The sequence below is a fragment of the Salmo trutta genome, unplaced genomic scaffold (assembly GCF_901001165.1).
Source record: "Salmo trutta unplaced genomic scaffold, fSalTru1.1, whole genome shotgun sequence".
NCBI lineage: Eukaryota > Metazoa > Chordata > Actinopteri > Salmoniformes > Salmonidae > Salmo > Salmo trutta.
Window position 1 is genome coordinate 1 of NW_021823410.1, and position 17,564 is coordinate 17,564.

The 17,564-nt window shown below is 39.2% G+C and overlaps 20 non-coding genes across 20 annotated transcripts; all 20 read left to right on the top strand.

Moving 5' to 3' along the window:
* Positions 1 to 929: 929 nt before the first annotated feature.
* On the top strand, positions 930 to 1,002 carry trnar-acg (transfer RNA arginine (anticodon ACG)). Its single transcript has one exon. It is a non-coding gene; the product is annotated as a tRNA-Arg (tRNA).
* Positions 1,003 to 2,263: 1,261 nt separating this feature from the next.
* On the top strand, positions 2,264 to 2,336 carry trnar-acg (transfer RNA arginine (anticodon ACG)). The gene has a single exon. It is a non-coding gene; the product is annotated as a tRNA-Arg (tRNA).
* An 879-nt stretch (positions 2,337 to 3,215) lies between these two features.
* trnae-uuc (transfer RNA glutamic acid (anticodon UUC)) lies at positions 3,216 to 3,287 on the top strand. The gene has a single exon. It is a non-coding gene; the product is annotated as a tRNA-Glu (tRNA).
* Positions 3,288 to 3,605: 318 nt separating this feature from the next.
* On the top strand, positions 3,606 to 3,678 carry trnar-acg (transfer RNA arginine (anticodon ACG)). The gene has a single exon. It is a non-coding gene; the product is annotated as a tRNA-Arg (tRNA).
* A 1,267-nt stretch (positions 3,679 to 4,945) lies between these two features.
* On the top strand, positions 4,946 to 5,018 carry trnar-acg (transfer RNA arginine (anticodon ACG)). The gene has a single exon. It is a non-coding gene; the product is annotated as a tRNA-Arg (tRNA).
* Positions 5,019 to 5,897: 879 nt separating this feature from the next.
* Positions 5,898 to 5,969, top strand: trnae-uuc (transfer RNA glutamic acid (anticodon UUC)). Its single transcript has one exon. It is a non-coding gene; the product is annotated as a tRNA-Glu (tRNA).
* Positions 5,970 to 6,287: 318 nt separating this feature from the next.
* Positions 6,288 to 6,360, top strand: trnar-acg (transfer RNA arginine (anticodon ACG)). The gene has a single exon. It is a non-coding gene; the product is annotated as a tRNA-Arg (tRNA).
* A 206-nt stretch (positions 6,361 to 6,566) lies between these two features.
* Positions 6,567 to 6,638, top strand: trnae-uuc (transfer RNA glutamic acid (anticodon UUC)). Its single transcript has one exon. It is a non-coding gene; the product is annotated as a tRNA-Glu (tRNA).
* A 602-nt stretch (positions 6,639 to 7,240) lies between these two features.
* Positions 7,241 to 7,312, top strand: trnae-uuc (transfer RNA glutamic acid (anticodon UUC)). Its single transcript has one exon. It is a non-coding gene; the product is annotated as a tRNA-Glu (tRNA).
* Positions 7,313 to 7,630: 318 nt separating this feature from the next.
* trnar-acg (transfer RNA arginine (anticodon ACG)) lies at positions 7,631 to 7,703 on the top strand. The gene has a single exon. It is a non-coding gene; the product is annotated as a tRNA-Arg (tRNA).
* Positions 7,704 to 8,582: 879 nt separating this feature from the next.
* trnae-uuc (transfer RNA glutamic acid (anticodon UUC)) lies at positions 8,583 to 8,654 on the top strand. The gene has a single exon. It is a non-coding gene; the product is annotated as a tRNA-Glu (tRNA).
* A 1,662-nt stretch (positions 8,655 to 10,316) lies between these two features.
* On the top strand, positions 10,317 to 10,389 carry trnar-acg (transfer RNA arginine (anticodon ACG)). Its single transcript has one exon. It is a non-coding gene; the product is annotated as a tRNA-Arg (tRNA).
* A 1,261-nt stretch (positions 10,390 to 11,650) lies between these two features.
* trnar-acg (transfer RNA arginine (anticodon ACG)) lies at positions 11,651 to 11,723 on the top strand. Its single transcript has one exon. It is a non-coding gene; the product is annotated as a tRNA-Arg (tRNA).
* Positions 11,724 to 12,318: 595 nt separating this feature from the next.
* trnar-acg (transfer RNA arginine (anticodon ACG)) lies at positions 12,319 to 12,391 on the top strand. Its single transcript has one exon. It is a non-coding gene; the product is annotated as a tRNA-Arg (tRNA).
* Positions 12,392 to 13,936: 1,545 nt separating this feature from the next.
* trnae-uuc (transfer RNA glutamic acid (anticodon UUC)) lies at positions 13,937 to 14,008 on the top strand. The gene has a single exon. It is a non-coding gene; the product is annotated as a tRNA-Glu (tRNA).
* Positions 14,009 to 14,326: 318 nt separating this feature from the next.
* trnar-acg (transfer RNA arginine (anticodon ACG)) lies at positions 14,327 to 14,399 on the top strand. The gene has a single exon. It is a non-coding gene; the product is annotated as a tRNA-Arg (tRNA).
* An 879-nt stretch (positions 14,400 to 15,278) lies between these two features.
* On the top strand, positions 15,279 to 15,350 carry trnae-uuc (transfer RNA glutamic acid (anticodon UUC)). Its single transcript has one exon. It is a non-coding gene; the product is annotated as a tRNA-Glu (tRNA).
* Positions 15,351 to 15,668: 318 nt separating this feature from the next.
* trnar-acg (transfer RNA arginine (anticodon ACG)) lies at positions 15,669 to 15,741 on the top strand. The gene has a single exon. It is a non-coding gene; the product is annotated as a tRNA-Arg (tRNA).
* A 206-nt stretch (positions 15,742 to 15,947) lies between these two features.
* On the top strand, positions 15,948 to 16,019 carry trnae-uuc (transfer RNA glutamic acid (anticodon UUC)). The gene has a single exon. It is a non-coding gene; the product is annotated as a tRNA-Glu (tRNA).
* Positions 16,020 to 17,001: 982 nt separating this feature from the next.
* On the top strand, positions 17,002 to 17,074 carry trnar-acg (transfer RNA arginine (anticodon ACG)). The gene has a single exon. It is a non-coding gene; the product is annotated as a tRNA-Arg (tRNA).
* The last annotated feature ends 490 nt before the right edge of the window (positions 17,075 to 17,564 follow it).

A 17,564-nucleotide genomic window follows, 5' to 3' on the forward strand; every position in this document is an offset into this window, starting at 1 on the left:
ACTGGCAGCAGTATCACACAACACAACATATTCCTCAGCAACAGAAATGTTACATGTTATGTAGATTCACCATTCACAAGGCTTTTTAAATGTTGAATACACTTCATGATTGCATTTCTTGCTCTGCAGTAAAATGCATGCAACAAAAGGAGGATCAAATTAAGATATGCATCTGTATCAGAAAACCAAGGAACCTTGTCTCTGACAGAAGCTGAGAATGTGAACACTGGTCTAGGTGTGACCTGACTTGGCTTTATATGGGGCCTGGCCAATGGATAATGTGTCTGACTACGGATCAGAAGATTCTAGGTTGACTCCTGGCTGGCTCGAAGACATATTTAGTTGACCAAAATCAAGCTGGGAAAAATACTCTTTACTTTTCAGTGTGTCTGGCTGTTCCTCTGCTTAAACACATTTTAGACAACATTTTATATGGGACTTTTCCCCAACATCTCTGAGAAAAAAGATGGAGTTTTTAATTACAACAGTCATAATTTCAACATTTATAGATTTGTCTGTGATGTTTTTCTTACGTAAGTGTCTTCCCATATGGTCTAGCGGTTAGGATGCCTGGTTTTCGCCAGTGCCGGGTTCAACTCCCGGTATGGGAAAGAACATCTTGTCATTTGGCATGCACTTGTGTAACAACAAATCACACATTTGAACTGGTGGCAGTATCACACAACATGACAACATTCCCTCAGCAACAGGATATGTGACATGTTATGTATATTCAAAATGTACAATGTTTTCTAAACCTTGAATAAACTTCATGTTTGCATTTCTTGCTCTGCAGTAAAAATCATGCTACAACTGGAGGATCAAATTAAGATATGCATCTGTAACAGAAAACCAAGGAACCTTGTCGGTGACAGACGCTGAGAATGTGAACACTGGTCTAGGTGTGAAATGACTTTAGCTTTAATATGGGGCCAGTGGCGCAATGGATAACGTGTCTGACTACGGATCAGAAGATTCTAGGTTCGACTCCTGGCTGGCTCGAAGACATATTTATTTGACCAAAATCAAGCTGGGAAAAATACTCTTCAGTTTGTCTGGCTGTTCTCGCTTAAACACATTTTAGACAGATTTTATATGGGACTGTTCCCCAACATCTCTGAGAAAAAAAGATGGAGCTTTTATTTACAACAGGCATAATTTCAACATTTATAGATTTGTCTTTGATGATTTTTTTATTATTAAATCCCTTCCCATATGGTCTAGCGGTTACGATTCCTGGTTTTCACCCAGGTGGCCTGTTTTCGACTCCCGGTATGGGAAAGAACATCTTGTCATTTGGCATGCACATGTGTAACAACAGATACCACATTTTAACTGGCAGCAGTATCACACAACACAACAATATTCCCTCAGCAACAGGAAATGTGACATGTTATGTAGATTCAACATTCACAAGGCTTTTTAAATGTTGAATACACTTCATGATTGCATTTCTTGCTCTGCAGTAAAATTCATGCAACAAAAGGAGGATCAAATTAAGATATGCATCTGTATCAGAAAACCAAGGAACCTTGTCTCTGACAGACGCTGAGAATGTGAACACTGGTCTAGGTGTGACCTGACTTTGGCTTTGATATGGGGCCTTGGCCCAATGGATAATGTGTCTGACTACGGATCAGAAGATTCTAGGTTTGACTCCTGGCTGGCTCGAAGACATATTTAGTTGACCAAAATCAAGCTGGGAAAAATACTCTTTACTTTTCAGTGTGTCTGGCTGTCCTCGCTTAAACACATTTTAGACAGATTTTATATGGGACTTTTCCCCAACATCTCTGAGAAAAAAGATGGACTTTTTAATTACAACAGGCATAATTTCAACATTTATAGATTTGTCTGTGATGTTTTTCTTACGTAAGTGTCTTCCCATATGGTCTAGCGGTTAGGATGCCTGGTTTTCGCCTGGGTTCAACTCCCGGTATGGGAAAGAACATCTTGTCATTTGGCATGCACTTGTGTAACAACAAATCACACATTTGAACTGGTGGCAGTATCACACAACATGACAACATTCCCTCAGCAACAGGATATGTGACATGTTATGTATATTCAAAATGTACAATGTTTTCTAAACCTTGAATAAACTTCATGTTTGCATTTCTTGCTCTGCAGTAAAAATCATGCTACAACTGGAGGATCAAATTAAGATATGCATCTGTAACAGAAAACCAAGGAACCTTGTCGGTGACAGACGCTGAGAATGTGAACACTGGTCTAGGTGTGAAATGACTTTAGCTTTAATATGGGGCCAGTGGCGCAATGGATAACGTGTCTGACTACGGATCAGAAGATTCTAGGTTCGACTCCTGGCTGGCTCGAAGACATATTTATTTGACCAAAATCAAGCTGGGAAAAATACTCTTCAGTTTGTCTGGCTGTTCTCGCTTAAACACATTTTAGACAGATTTTATATGGGACTGTTCCCCAACATCTCTGAGAAAAAAGATGGAGCTTTTATTTACAACAGGCATAATTTCAACATTTATAGATTTGTCTTTGATGATTTTTTTATTATTAAATCCCTTCCCATATGGTCTAGCGGTTACGATTCCTGGTTTTCACCCAGGTGGCCTGTTTTCGACTCCCGGTATGGGAAAGAACATCTTGTCATTTGGCATGCACATGTGTAACAACAGATACCACATTTTAACTGGCAGCAGTATCACACAACACAACAATATTCCCTCAGCAACAGGAAATGTGACATGTTATGTAGATTCAACATTCACAAGGCTTTTTAAATGTTGAATACACTTCATGATTGCATTTCTTGCTCTGCAGTAAAATTCATGCAACAAAAGGAGGATCAAATTAAGATATGCATCTGTATCAGAAAACCAAGGAACCTTGTCTCTGACAGACGCTGAGAATGTGAACACTGGTCTAGGTGTGACCTGACTTTGGCTTTGATATGGGGCCTTGGCCCAATGGATAATGTGTCTGACTACGGATCAGAAGATTCTAGGTTTGACTCCTGGCTGGCTCGAAGACATATTTAGTTGACCAAAATCAAGCTGGGAAAAATACTCTTTACTTTTCAGTGTGTCTGGCTGTTCTTGCTTAAACACATTTTAGACACATTTTCTATGGGACTTTTCCCCAACATCTCTGAGAAAAAAGATGGACTTTTTAATTACAACAGGCATAATTTCAACATTTATAGATTTGTCTGTGATGTTTTTCTTAAGTAAGTGTGTTCCCATATGGTCTAGCGGTTAGGATACCTGGTTTTCACCCAGGTGGCCTGGGTTCAACTCCCGGTATGGGAAAGAACATCTTGTCATTTGGCATGCACTTGTGTAACAACAAATCACACATTTGAACTGGTGGCAGTATCACACAACATGACAACATTCCCTCAGCAACAGGATATGTGACATGTTATGTATATTCAAAATGTACAATGTTTTCTAAACCTTGAATAAACTTCATGTTTGCATTTCTTGCTCTGCAGTAAAAATCATGCTACAACTGGAGGATCAAATTAAGATATGCATCTGTAACAGAAAACCAAGGAACCTTGTCGGTGACAGACGCTGAGAATGTGAACACTGGTCTAGGTGTGAAATGACTTTAGCTTTAATATGGGGCCAGTGGCGCAATGGATAACGTGTCTGACTACGGATCAGAAGATTCTAGGTTCGACTCCTGGCTGGCTCGAAGACATATTTATTTGACCAAAATCAAGCTGGGAAAAATACTCTTCAGTTTGTCTGGCTGTTCTCGTTTAAACACATTTTAGACAGATTTTATATGGGACTGTTCCCCAACATCTCTGAGAAAAAAGATGGAGCTTTTATTTACAACAGGCATAATTTCAACATTTATAGATTTGTCTTTGATGATTTTTTTATTATTAAATCCCTTCCCATATGGTCTAGCGGTTACGATTCCTGGTTTTCACCCAGGTGGCCTGTTTTCGACTCCCGGTATGGGAAAGAACATCTTGTCATTTGGCATGCACATGTGTAACAACAGATACCACATTTTAACTGGCAGCAGTATCACACAACACAACAATATTCCCTCAGCAACAGGAAATGTGACATGTTATGTAGATTCAACATTCACAAGGCTTTTTAAATGTTGAATACACTTCATGATTGCATTTCTTGCTCTGCAGTAAAATTCATGCAACAAAAGGAGGATCAAATTAAGATATGCATCTGTATCAGAAAACCAAGGAACCTTGTCTCTGACAGAAGCTGAGAATGTGAACACTGGTCTAGGTGTGACCTGACTTTGGCTTTAATATGGGGCCTTGGCCCAATGGATAATGTGTCTGACTACGGATCAGAAGATTCTAGGTTTGACTCCTGGCTGGCTCGAAGACATATTTAGTTGACCAAAATCAAGCTGGGAAAAATACTCTTTACTTTTCAGTGTGTCTGGCTGTTCTTGCTTAAACACATTTTAGACACATTTTCTATGGGACTTTTCCCCAACATCTCTGAGAAAAAAGATGGAGCTTTTTAATTACAACAGGCATAATTTCAACATTTATAGATTTGTCTTTGATGTTTTTCTTAAGTAAGTGTCTTCCCATATGGTCTAGCGGTTAGGATAGCCTGGTTTTCAGCCAGTGCCGGTTCAACTCCCGGTATGGGAAAGAACATCTTGTCATTTGGCATGCACTTGTGTAACAACAAATCACACATTTGAACTGGTGGCAGTATCACACAACATGACAACATTCCCTCAGCAACAGGATATGTGACATGTTATGTATATTCAAAATGTACAATGTTTTCTAAACCTTGAATAAACTTCATGTTTGCATTTCTTGCTCTGCAGTAAAAATCATGCTACAACTGGAGGATCAAATTAAGATATGCATCTGTAACAGAAAACCAAGGAACCTTGTCGGTGACAAACGCTGAGAATGTGAACACTGGTCTAGGTGTGAAATGACTTTAGCTTTAATATGGGGCCAGTGGCGCAATGGATAACGTGTCTGACTACGGATCAGAAGATTCTAGGTTCGACTCCTGGCTGGCTCGAAGACATATTTATTTGACCAAAATCAAGCTGGGAAAAATACTCTTCAGTTTGTCTGGCTGTTCTCGCTTAAACACATTTTAGACAGATTTTATATGGGACTGTTCCCCAACATCTCTGAGAAAAAAGATGGAGCTTTTATTTACAACAGGCATAATTTCAACATTTATAGATTTGTCTTTGATGATTTTTTTATTATTAAATCCCTTCCCATATGGTCTAGCGGTTACGATTCCTGGTTTTCACCCAGGTGGCCTGTTTTCGACTCCCGGTATGGGAAAGAACATCTTGTCATTTGGCATGCACTTGTGTAACAACAGATACCACATTTTAACTGGCAGCAGTATCACACAACACAACAATATTCCCTCAGCAACAGGAAATGTGACATGTTATGTAGATTCAACATTCACAAGGCTTTTTAAATGTTGAATACACTTCATGATTGCATTTCTTGCTCTGCAGTAAAATTCATGCAACAAAAGGAGGATCAAATTAAGATATGCATCTGTATCAGAAAACCAAGGAACCTTGTCTCTGACAGAAGCTGAGAATGTGAACACTGGTCTAGGTGTGACCTGACTTTGGCTTTAATATGGGGCCTTGGCCCAATGGGTAATGAGTCTGACTACGGATCAGAAGATTCTAGGTTTGACTCCTGGCTGGCTCGAAGACATATTTAGTTGACCAAAATCAAGCTGGGAAAAATACTCTTTACTTTTCAGTGTGTCTGGCTGTTCTTGCTTAAACACATTTTAGACACATTTTCTATGGGACTTTTCCCCAACATCTCTGAGAAAAAAGATGGACTTTTTAATTACAACAGGCATAATTTCAACATTTATAGATTTGTCTGTGATGTTTTTCTTAAGTAAGTGTGTTCCCATATGGTCTAGCGGTTAGGATACCTGGTTTTCACCCAGGTGGCCCGGGTTCAACTCCCGGTATGGGAAAGAACATCTTGTCATTTGGCATGCACTTGTGTAACAACAAATCACACATTTGAACTGGTGGCAGTATCACACAACATGACAACATTCCCTCAGCAACAGGATATGTGACATGTTATGTATATTCAAAATGTACAATGTTTTCTAAACCTTGAATAAACTTCATGTTTGCATTTCTTGCTCTGCAGTAAAAATCATGCTACAACTGGAGGATCAAATTAAGATATGCATCTGTAACAGAAAACCAAGGAACCTTGTCGGTGACAGACGCTGAGAATGTGAACACTGGTCTAGGTGTGAAATGACTTTAGCTTTAATATGGGGCCAGTGGCGCAATGGATAACGTGTCTGACTACGGATCAGAAGATTCTAGGTTCGACTCCTGGCTGGCTCGAAGACATATTTATTTGACCAAAATCAAGCTGGGAAAAATACTCTTCAGTTTGTCTGGCTGTTCTCGCTTAAACACATTTTAGACAGATTTTATATGGGACTGTTCCCCAACATCTCTGAGAAAAAAGATGGAGCTTTTATTTACAACAGGCATAATTTCAACATTTATAGATTTGTCTTTGATGATTTTTTTATTATTAAATCCCTTCCCATATGGTCTAGCGGTTACGATTCCTGGTTTTCACCCAGGTGGCCTGTTTTCGACTCCCAGTATGGGAAAGAACATCTTGTCATTTGGCATGCACATGTGTAACAACAGATACCACATTTTAACTGGCAGCAGTATCACACAACACAACAATATTCCCTCAGCAACAGGAAATGTTACATGTTATGTAGATTCAACATTCACAAGGCTTTTTAAATGTTGAATACACTTCATGATTGCATTTCTTGCTCTGCAGTAAAATTCATGCAACAAAAGGAGGATCAAATTAAGATATGCATCTGTATCAGAAAACCAAGGAACCTTGTCTCTGACAGACGCTGAGAATGTGAACACTGGTCTAGGTGTGACCTGACTTTGGCTTTAATATGGGGCCTTGGCCCAATGGATAATGTGTCTGACTACGGATCAGAAGATTCTAGGTTTGACTCCTGGCTGGCTCGAAGACATATTTAGTTGACCAAAATCAAGCTGGGAAAAATACTCTTTACTTTTCAGTGTGTCTGGCTGTTCTCTGCTTAAACACATTTTAGACAGATTTTATATGGGACTTTTCCCCAACATCTCTGAGAAAAAAGATGGAGTTTTTAATTACAACAGGCATAATTTCAACATTTATAGATTTGTCTGTGATGTTTTTCTTACGTAAGTGTCTTCCCATATGGTCTAGCGGTTAGGATACCTGGTTTTCACCCAGGTGGCCTGGGTTCAACTCCCGGTATGGGAAAGAACATCTTGTCATTTGGCATGCACTTGTGTAACAACAAATCACACATTTGAACTGGTGGCAGTATCACACAACATGACAACATTCCCTCAGCAACAGGATATGTGACATGTTATGTATATTCAAAATGTACAATGTTTTCTAAACCTTGAATAAACTTCATGTTTGCATTTCTTGCTCTGCAGTAAAAATCATGCTACAACTGGAGGATCAAATTAAGATATGCATCTGTAACAGAAAACCAAGGAACCTTGTCGGTGACAGACGCTGAGAATGTGAACACTGGTCTAGGTGTGAAATGACTTTAGCTTTAATATGGGGCCAGTGGCGCAATGGATAACGTGTCTGACTACGGATCAGAAGATTCTAGGTTCGACTCCTGGCTGGCTCGAAGACATATTTATTTGACCAAAATCAAGCTGGGAAAAATACTCTTCAGTTTGTCTGGCTGTTCTCGCTTAAACACATTTTAGACAGATTTTATATGGGACTGTTCCCCAACATCTCTGAGAAAAAAGATGGAGCTTTTATTTACAACAGGCATAATTTCAACATTTATAGATTTGTCTTTGATGATTTTTTTATTATTAAATCCCTTCCCATATGGTCTAGCGGTTACGATTCCTGGTTTTCACCCAGGTGGCCTGTTTTCGACTCCCGGTATGGGAAAGAACATCTTGTCATTTGGCATGCACATGTGTAACAACAGATACCACATTTTAACTGGCAGCAGTATCACACAACACAACCATATTCCCTCAGCAACAGGAAATGTGACATGTTATGTAGATTCAACATTCACAAGGCTTTTTAAATGTTGAATACACTTCATGATTGCATTTCTTGCTCTGCAGTAAAATTCATGCAAAAAAAGGAGGATCAAATTAAGATATGCATCTGTATCAGAAAACCAAGGAACCTTGACTCTGACAGACGCTGAGAATGTGAACACTGGTCTAGGTGTGACCTGACTTTGGCTTTAATATGGGGCCTTGGCCCAATGGATAATGTGTCTGACTACGGATCAGAAGATTCTAGGTTTGACTCCTGGCTGGCTCGAAGACATATTTAGTTGACCAAAATCAAGCTGGGAAAAATACTCTTTACTTTTCAGTGTGTCTGGCTGTTCTTGCTTAAACACATTTTAGACACATTTTCTATGGGACTTTTCCCCAACATCTCTGAGAAAAAAGATGGACTTTTTAATTACAACAGGCATAATTTCAACATTTATAGATTTGTCTGTGATGTTTTTCTTAAGTAAGTGTCTTCCCATATGGTCTAGCGGTTAGGATACCTGGTTTTCACCCAGGTGGCCTGGGTTCAACTCCCGGTATGGGAAAGAACATCTTGTCATTTGGCATGCACTTGTGTAACAACAAATCACACATTTGAACTGGTGGCAGTATCACACAACATGACAACATTCCCTCAGCAACAGGATATGTGACATGTTATGTATATTCAAAATGTACAATGTTTTCTAAACCTTGAATAAACTTCATGTTTGCATTTCTTGCTCTGCAGTAAAAATCATGCTACAACTGGAGGATCAAATTAAGATATGCATCTGTAACAGAAAACCAAGGAACCTTGTCGGTGACAGACGCTGAGAATGTGAACACTGGTCTAGGTGTGAAATGACTTTAGCTTTAATATGGGGCCAGTGGCGCAATGAATAACGTGTCTGACTACGGATCAGAAGATTCTAGGTTCGACTCCTGGCTGGCTGGAAGACATATTTATTTGACCAAAATCAAGCTGGGAAAAATACTCTTCAGTTTGTCTGGCTGTTCTCGCTTAAACACATTTTAGACAGATTTTATATGGGACTGTTCCCCAACATCTCTGAGAAAAAAAGATGGAGCTTTTATTTACAACAGGCATAATTTCAACATTTATAGATTTGTCTTTGATGATTTTTTTATTATTAAATCCCTTCCCATATGGTCTAGCGGTTACGATTCCTGGTTTTCACCCAGGTGGCCTGTTTTCGACTCCCGGTATGGGAAAGAACATCTTGTCATTTGGCATGCACATGTGTAACAACAGATACCACATTTTAACTGGCAGCAGTATCACACAACACAACAATATTCCCTCAGCAACAGGAAATGTGACATGTTATGTAGATTCAACATTCACAAGGCTTTTTAAATGTTGAATACACTTCATGATTGCATTTCTTGCTCTGCAGTAAAATTCATGCAACAAAAGGAGGATCAAATTAAGATATGCATCTGTATCAGAAAACCAAGGAACCTTGTCTCTGACAGAAGCTGAGAATGTGAACACTGGTCTAGGTGTGACCTGACTTTGGCTTTAATATGGGGCCTTGGCCCAATGGGTAATGAGTCTGACTACGGATCAGAAGATTCTAGGTTTGACTCCTGGCTGGCTCGAAGACATATTTAGTTGACCAAAATCAAGCTGGGAAAAATACTCTTTACTTTTCAGTGTGTCTGGCTGTTCTTGCTTAAACACATTTTAGACACATTTTCTATGGGACTTTTCCCCAACATCTCTGAGAAAAAAGATGGACTTTTTAATTACAACAGGCATAATTTCAACATTTATAGATTTGTCTGTGATGTTTTTCTTACGTAAGTGTCTTCCCATATGGTCTAGCGGTTAGGATAGCCTGGTTTTCACCCAGGTGGCCTGGGTTCAACTCCTGGTATGGGAAAGAACATCTTGTCATTTGGCATGCACTTGTGTAACAACAAATCACACATTTGAACTGGTGGCAGTATCACACAACATGACAACATTCCCTCAGCAACAGGATATGTGACATGTTATGTATATTCAAAATGTACAATGTTTTCTAAACCTTGAATAAACTTCATGTTTGCATTTCTTGCTCTGCAGTAAAAATCATGCTACAACTGGAGGATCAAATTAAGATATGCATCTGTAACAGAAAACCAAGGAACCTTGTCGGTGACAGACGCTGAGAATGTGAACACTGGTCTAGGTGTGAAATGACTTTAGCTTTAATATGGGGCCAGTGGCGCAATGGATAACGTGTCTGACTACGGATCAGAAGATTCTAGGTTCGACTCCTGGCTGGCTCGAAGACATATTTATTTGACCAAAATCAAGCTGGGAAAAGTACTCTTCAGTTTGTCTGGCTGTTCTCGCTTAAACACATTTTAGACAGATTTTATATGGGACTGTTCCCCAACATCTCTGAGAAAAAAGATGGAGCTTTTATTTACAACAGGCATAATTTCAACATTTATAGATTTGTCTTTGATGATTTTTTATTATTAAATCCCTTCCCATATGGTCTAGCGGTTACGATTCCTGGTTTTCACCCAGGTGGCCTGTTTTCGACTCCCGGTATGGGAAAGAACATCTTGTCATTTGGCATGCACATGTGTAACAACAGATACCACATTTTAACTGGCAGCAGTATCACACAACACAACAATATTCCCTCAGCAACAGGAAATGTGACATGTTATGTAGATTCAACATTCACAAGGCTTTTTAAATGTTGAATACACTTCATGATTGCATTTCTTGCTCTGCAGTAAAATTCATGCAACAAAAGGAGGATCAAATTAAGATATGCATCTGTATCAGAAAACCAAGGAACCTTGTCTCTGACAGAAGCTGAGAATGTGAACACTGGTCTAGGTGTGACCTGACTTTGGCTTTGATATGGGGCCTTGGCCCAATGGATAATGTGTCTGACTACGGATCAGAAGATTCTAGGTTTGACTCCTGGCTGGCTCGAAGACATATTTAGTTGACCAAAATCAAGCTGGGAAAAATACTCTTTACTTTTCAGTGTGTCTGGCTGTTCCTCGCTTAAACACATTTTAGACAGATTTTATATGGGACTTTTCCCCAACATCTCTGAGAAAAAAGATGGACGTTTTTAATTACAACAGTCATAATTTCAACATTTATAGATTTGTCTGTGATGTTTTTCTTACTTAAGTGTCTTCCCATATGGTCTAGCGGTTAGGATGCCTGGTTTTCGCCTGGGTTCAACTCCCGGTATGGGAAAGAACATCTTGTCATTTGGCATGCACTTGTGTAACAACAAATCACACATTTGAACTGGTGGCAGTATCACACAACATGACAACATTCCCTCAGCAACAGGATATGTGACATGTTATGTATATTCAAAATGTACAATGTTTTCTAAACCTTGAATAAACTTCATGTTTGCATTTCTTGCTCTGCAGTAAAAATCATGCTACAACTGGAGGATCAAATTAAGATATGCATCTGTAACAGAAAACCAAGGAACCTTGTCGGTGACAGACGCTGAGAATGTGAACACTGGTCTAGGTGTGAAATGACTTTAGCTTTAATATGGGGCCAGTGGCGCAATGGATAACGTGTCTGACTACGGATCAGAAGATTCTAGGTTCGACTCCTGGCTGGCTCGAAGACATATTTATTTGACCAAAATCAAGCTGGGAAAAATACTCTTCAGTTTGTCTGGCTGTTCTCGCTTAAACACATTTTAGACAGATTTTATATGGGACTGTTCCCCAACATCTCTGAGAAAAAAGATGGAGCTTTTATTACAACAGGCATAATTTCAACATTTATAGATTTGTCTTTGATGATTTTTTTATTATTAAATCCCTTCCCATATGGTCTAGCGGTTACGATTCCTGGTTTTCACCCAGGTGGCCTGTTTTCGACTCCCGGTATGGGAAAGAACATCTTGTCATTTGGCATGCACTTGTGTAACAACAAATCACACATTTGAACTGGTGGCAGTATCACACAACATGACAACATTCCCTCAGCAACAGGATATGTGACATGTTATGTATATTCAAAATGTACAATGTTTTCTAAACCTTGAATAAACTTCATGTTTGCATTTCTTGCTCTGCAGTAAAAATCATGCTACAACTGGAGGATCAAATTAAGATATGCATCTGTAACAGAAAACCAAGGAACCTTGTCGGTGACAGACGCTGAGAATGTGAACACTGGTCTAGGTGTGAAATGACTTTAGCTTTAATATGGGGCCAGTGGCGCAATGGATAACGTGTCTGACTACGGATCAGAAGATTCTAGGTTCGACTCCTGGCTGGCTCGAAGACATATTTATTTGACCAAAATCAAGCTGGGAAAAATACTCTTCAGTTTGTCTGGCTGTTCTCGCTTAAACACATTTTAGACAGATTTTATATGGGACTGTTCCCCAACATCTCTGAGAAAAAAAGATGGAGCTTTTATTTACAACAGGCATAATTTCAACATTTATAGATTTGTCTTTGATGATTTTTTTATTATTAAATCCCTTCCCATATGGTCTAGCGGTTACGATTCCTGGTTTTCACCCAGGTGGCCTGTTTTCGACTCCCGGTATGGGAAAGAACATCTTGTCATTTGGCATGCACATGTGTAACAACAGATACCACATTTTAACTGGCAGCAGTATCACACAACACAACAATATTCCCTCAGCAACAGGAAATGTGACATGTTATGTAGATTCAACATTCACAAGGCTTTTTAAATGTTGAATACACTTCATGATTGCATTTCTTGCTCTGCAGTAAAATTCATGCAACAAAAGGAGGATCAAATTAAGATATGCATCTGTATCAGAAAACCAAGGAACCTTGTCTCTGACAGACGCTGAGAATGTGAACACTGGTCTAGGTGTGACCTGACTTTGGCTTTGATATGGGGCCTTGGCCCAAAGGATAATGTGTCTGACTACGGATCAGAAGATTCTAGGTTTGGCTCCTGGCTGGCTCGAAGACATATTTAGTTGACCAAAATCAAGCTGGGAAAAATACTCTTTACTTTTCAGTGTGTCTGGCTGTCCTCGCTTAAACACATTTTAGACAGATTTTATATGGGACTTTTCCCCAACATCTCTGAGAAAAAAGATGGAGTTTTTAATTACAACAGTCATAATTTCAACATTTATAGATTTGTCTGTGATGTTTTTCTTACGTAAGTGTCTTCCCATATGGTCTAGCGGTTAGGATGCCTGGTTTTCGCCTGGGTTCAACTCCCGGTATGGGAAAGAACATCTTGTCATTTGGCATGCACTTGTGTAACAACAAATCACACATTTGAACTGGTGGCAGTATCACACAACATGACAACATTCCCTCAGCAACAGGATATGTGACATGTTATGTATATTCAAAATGTACAATGTTTTCTAAACCTTGAATAAACTTCATGTTTGCATTTCTTGCTCTGCAGTAAAAAATCATGCTACAAAAGGAGGATCAAATTAAGATATGCATCTGTAACAGAAAACCAAGGAACCTTGTCTCTGACAGACGCTGAGAATGTGAACACTGGTCTAGGTGTGACCTGACTTTCCTTTTAATATGGGGCCAGTGGCGCAATGGATAATGTGTCTGACTACGGATCAGAAGATTCTAGGTTTGACTCCTGGCTGGCTCGAAGACATATTTAGTTGACCAAAATCAAGCTGGGAAAAATACTCTTTACTTTTCAGTGTGTCTGGCTGTTCTCGCTTAAACACATTTTAGACAGATTTTATATGGGACTTTTCCCCAACATCTCTGAGAAAAAAGATGGAGCTTTTAATTACAACAGGCATAATTTCAACATTTATAGATTTGTCTGTGATGTTTTTTATTAGTAAGTCCTTCCCATATGGTCTAGCGGTTACGATTCCTGGTTTTCACCCAGGTGGCCTGGTTTCAACTCCCGGTATGGGAAAGAACATCTTGTCATTTGGCATGCACTTGTGTAACAACAAATCACACATTTGAACTGGTGGCAGTATCACACAACATGACAACATTCCCTCAGCAACAGGATATGTGACATGTTATGTATATTCAAAATGTACAATGTTTTCTAAACCTTGAATAAACTTCATGTTTGCATTTCTTGCTCTGCAGTAAAAATCATGCTACAACTGGAGGATCAAATTAAGATATGCATCTGTAACAGAAAACCAAGGAACCTTGTCGGTGACAGACGCTGAGAATGTGAACACTGGTCTAGGTGTGAAATGACTTTAGCTTTAATATGGGGCCAGTGGCGCAATGGATAACGTGTCTGACTACGGATCAGAAGATTCTAGGTTCGACTCCTGGCTGGCTCGAAGACATATTTATTTGACCAAAATCAAGCTGGGAAAAATACTCTTCAGTTTGTCTGGCTGTTCTCGCTTAAACACATTTTAGACAGATTTTATATGGGACTGTTCCCCAACATCTCTGAGAAAAAAGATGGAGCTTTTATTTACAACAGGCATAATTTCAACATTTATAGATTTGTCTTTGATGATTTTTTTATTATTAAATCCCTTCCCATATGGTCTAGCGGTTACGATTCCTGGTTTTCACCCAGGTGGCCTGTTTTCGACTCCCGGTATGGGAAAGAACATCTTGTCATTTGGCATGCACATGTGTAACAACAGATACCACATTTTAACTGGCAGCAGTATCACACAACACAACAATATTCCCTCAGCAACAGGAAATGTGACATGTTATGTAGATTCAACATTCACAAGGCTTTTTAAATGTTGAATACACTTCATGATTGCATTTCTTGCTCTGCAGTAAAATTCATGCAACAAAAGGAGGATCAAATTAAGATATGCATCTGTATCAGAAAACCAAGGAACCTTGTCTCTGACAGACGCTGAGAATGTGAACACTGGTCTAGGTGTGACCTGACTTTGGCTTTGATATGGGGCCTTGGCCCAATGGATAATGTGTCTGACTACGGATCAGAAGATTCTAGGTTTGACTCCTGGCTGGCTCGAAGACATATTTAGTTGACCAAAATCAAGCTGGGAAAAATACTCTTTACTTTTCAGTGTGTCTGGCTGTTCTTGCTTAAACACATTTTAGACACATTTTCTATGGGACTTTTCCCCAACATCTCTGAGAAAAAAGATGGACTTTTTAATTACAACAGGCATAATTTCAACATTTATAGATTTGTCTGTGATGTTTTTCTTAAGTAAGTGTCTTCCCATATGGTCTAGCGGTTAGGATACCTGGTTTTCACCCAGGTGGCCCGGGTTCAACTCCCGGTATGGGAAAGAACATCTTGTCATTTGGCATGCACTTGTGTAACAACAAATCACACATTTGAACTGGTGGCAGTATCACACAACATGACAACATTCCCTCAGCAACAGGATATGTGACATGTTATGTATATTCAAAATGTACAATGTTTTCTAAACCTTGAATAAACTTCATGTTTGCATTTCTTGCTCTGCAGTAAAAATCATGCTACAACTGGAGGATCAAATTAAGATATGCATCTGTAACAGAAAACCAAGGAACCTTGTCGGTGACAGACGCTGAGAATGTGAACACTGGTCTAGGTGTGAAATGACTTTAGCTTTAATATGGGGCCAGTGGCGCAATGGATAACGTGTCTGACTACGGATCAGAAGATTCTAGGTTCGACTCCTGGCTGGCTCGAAGACATATTTATTTGACCAAAATCAAGCTGGGAAAAATACTCTTCAGTTTGTCTGGCTGTTCTCGCTTAAACACATTTTAGACAGATTTTATATGGGACTGTTCCCCAACATCTCTGAGAAAAAAGATGGAGCTTTTATTTACAACAGGCATAATTTCAACATTTATAGATTTGTCTTTGATGATTTTTTTATTATTAAATCCCTTCCCATATGGTCTAGCGGTTATGATTCCTGGTTTTCACCCAGGTGGCCTGTTTTCGACTCCCGGTATGGGAAAGAACATCTTGTCATTTGGCATGCACATGTGTAACAACAGATACCACATTTTAACTGGCAGCAGTATCACACAACACAACAATATTCCCTCAGCAACAGGAAATGTGACATGTTATGTAGATTCAACATTCACAAGGCTTTTTAAATGTTGAATACACTTCATGATTGCATTTCTTGCTCTGCAGTAAAATTCATGCAACAAAAGGAGGATCAAATTAAGATATGCATCTGTATCAGAAAACCAAGGAACCTTGTCTCTGACAGAAGCTGAGAATGTGAACACTGGTCTAGGTGTGACCTGACTTTGGCTTTGATATGGGGCCTTGGCCCAATGGATAATGTGTCTGACTACGGATCAGAAGATTCTAGGTTTGACTCCTGGCTGGCTCGAAGACATATTTAGTTGACCAAAATCAAGCTGGGAAAAATACTCTTTACTTTTCAGTGTGTCTGGCTGTCCTCGCTTAAACACATTTTAGACAGATTTTATATGGGACTTTTCCCCAACATCTCTGAGAAAAAAGATGGAGTTTTTAATTACAACAGTCATAATTTCAACATTTATAGATTTGTCTGTGATGTTTTTCTTACGTAAGTGTCTTCCCATATGGTCTAGCGGTTAGGATGCCTGGTTTTCGCCTGGGTTCAACTCCCGGTATGGGAAAGAACATCTTGTCATTTGGCATGCACTTGTGTAACAACAAATCACACATTTGAACTGGTGGCAGTATCACACAACATGACAACATTCCCTCAGCAACAGGATATGTGACATGTTATGTATATTCAAAATGTACAATGTTTTCTAAACCTTGAATAAACTTCATGTTTGCATTTCTTGCTCTGCAGTAAAAATCATGCTACAACTGGAGGATCAAATTAAGATATGCATCTGTAACAGAAAACCAAGGAACCTTGTCGGTGACAGACGCTGAGAATGTGAACACTGGTCTAGGTGTGAAATGACTTTAGCTTTAATATGGGGCCAGTGGCGCAATGGATAACGTGTCTGACTACGGATCAGAAGATTCTAGGTTCGACTCCTGGCTGGCTCGAAGACATATTTATTTGACCAAAATCAAGCTGGGAAAAATACTCTTCAGTTTGTCTGGCTGTTCTCGCTTAAACACATTTTAGACAGATTTTATATGGGACTGTTCCCCAACATCTCTGAGAAAAAAGATGGAGCTTTTATTTACAACAGGCATAATTTCAACATTTATAGATTTGTCTTTGATGATTTTTTATTATTAAATCCCTTCCCATATGGTCTAGCGGTTACGATTCCTGGTTTTCACCCAGGTGGCCTGTTTTCGACTCCCGGTATGGGAAAGAACATCTTGTCATTTGGCATGCACATGTGTAACAACAGATACCACATTTTAACTGGCAGCAGTATCACACAACACAACAATATTCCCTCAGCAACAGGAAATGTGACATGTTATGTAGATTCAACATTCACAAGGCTTTTTAAATGTTGAATACACTTCATGATTGCATTTCTTGCTCTGCAGTAAAATTCATGCAACAAAAGGAGGATCA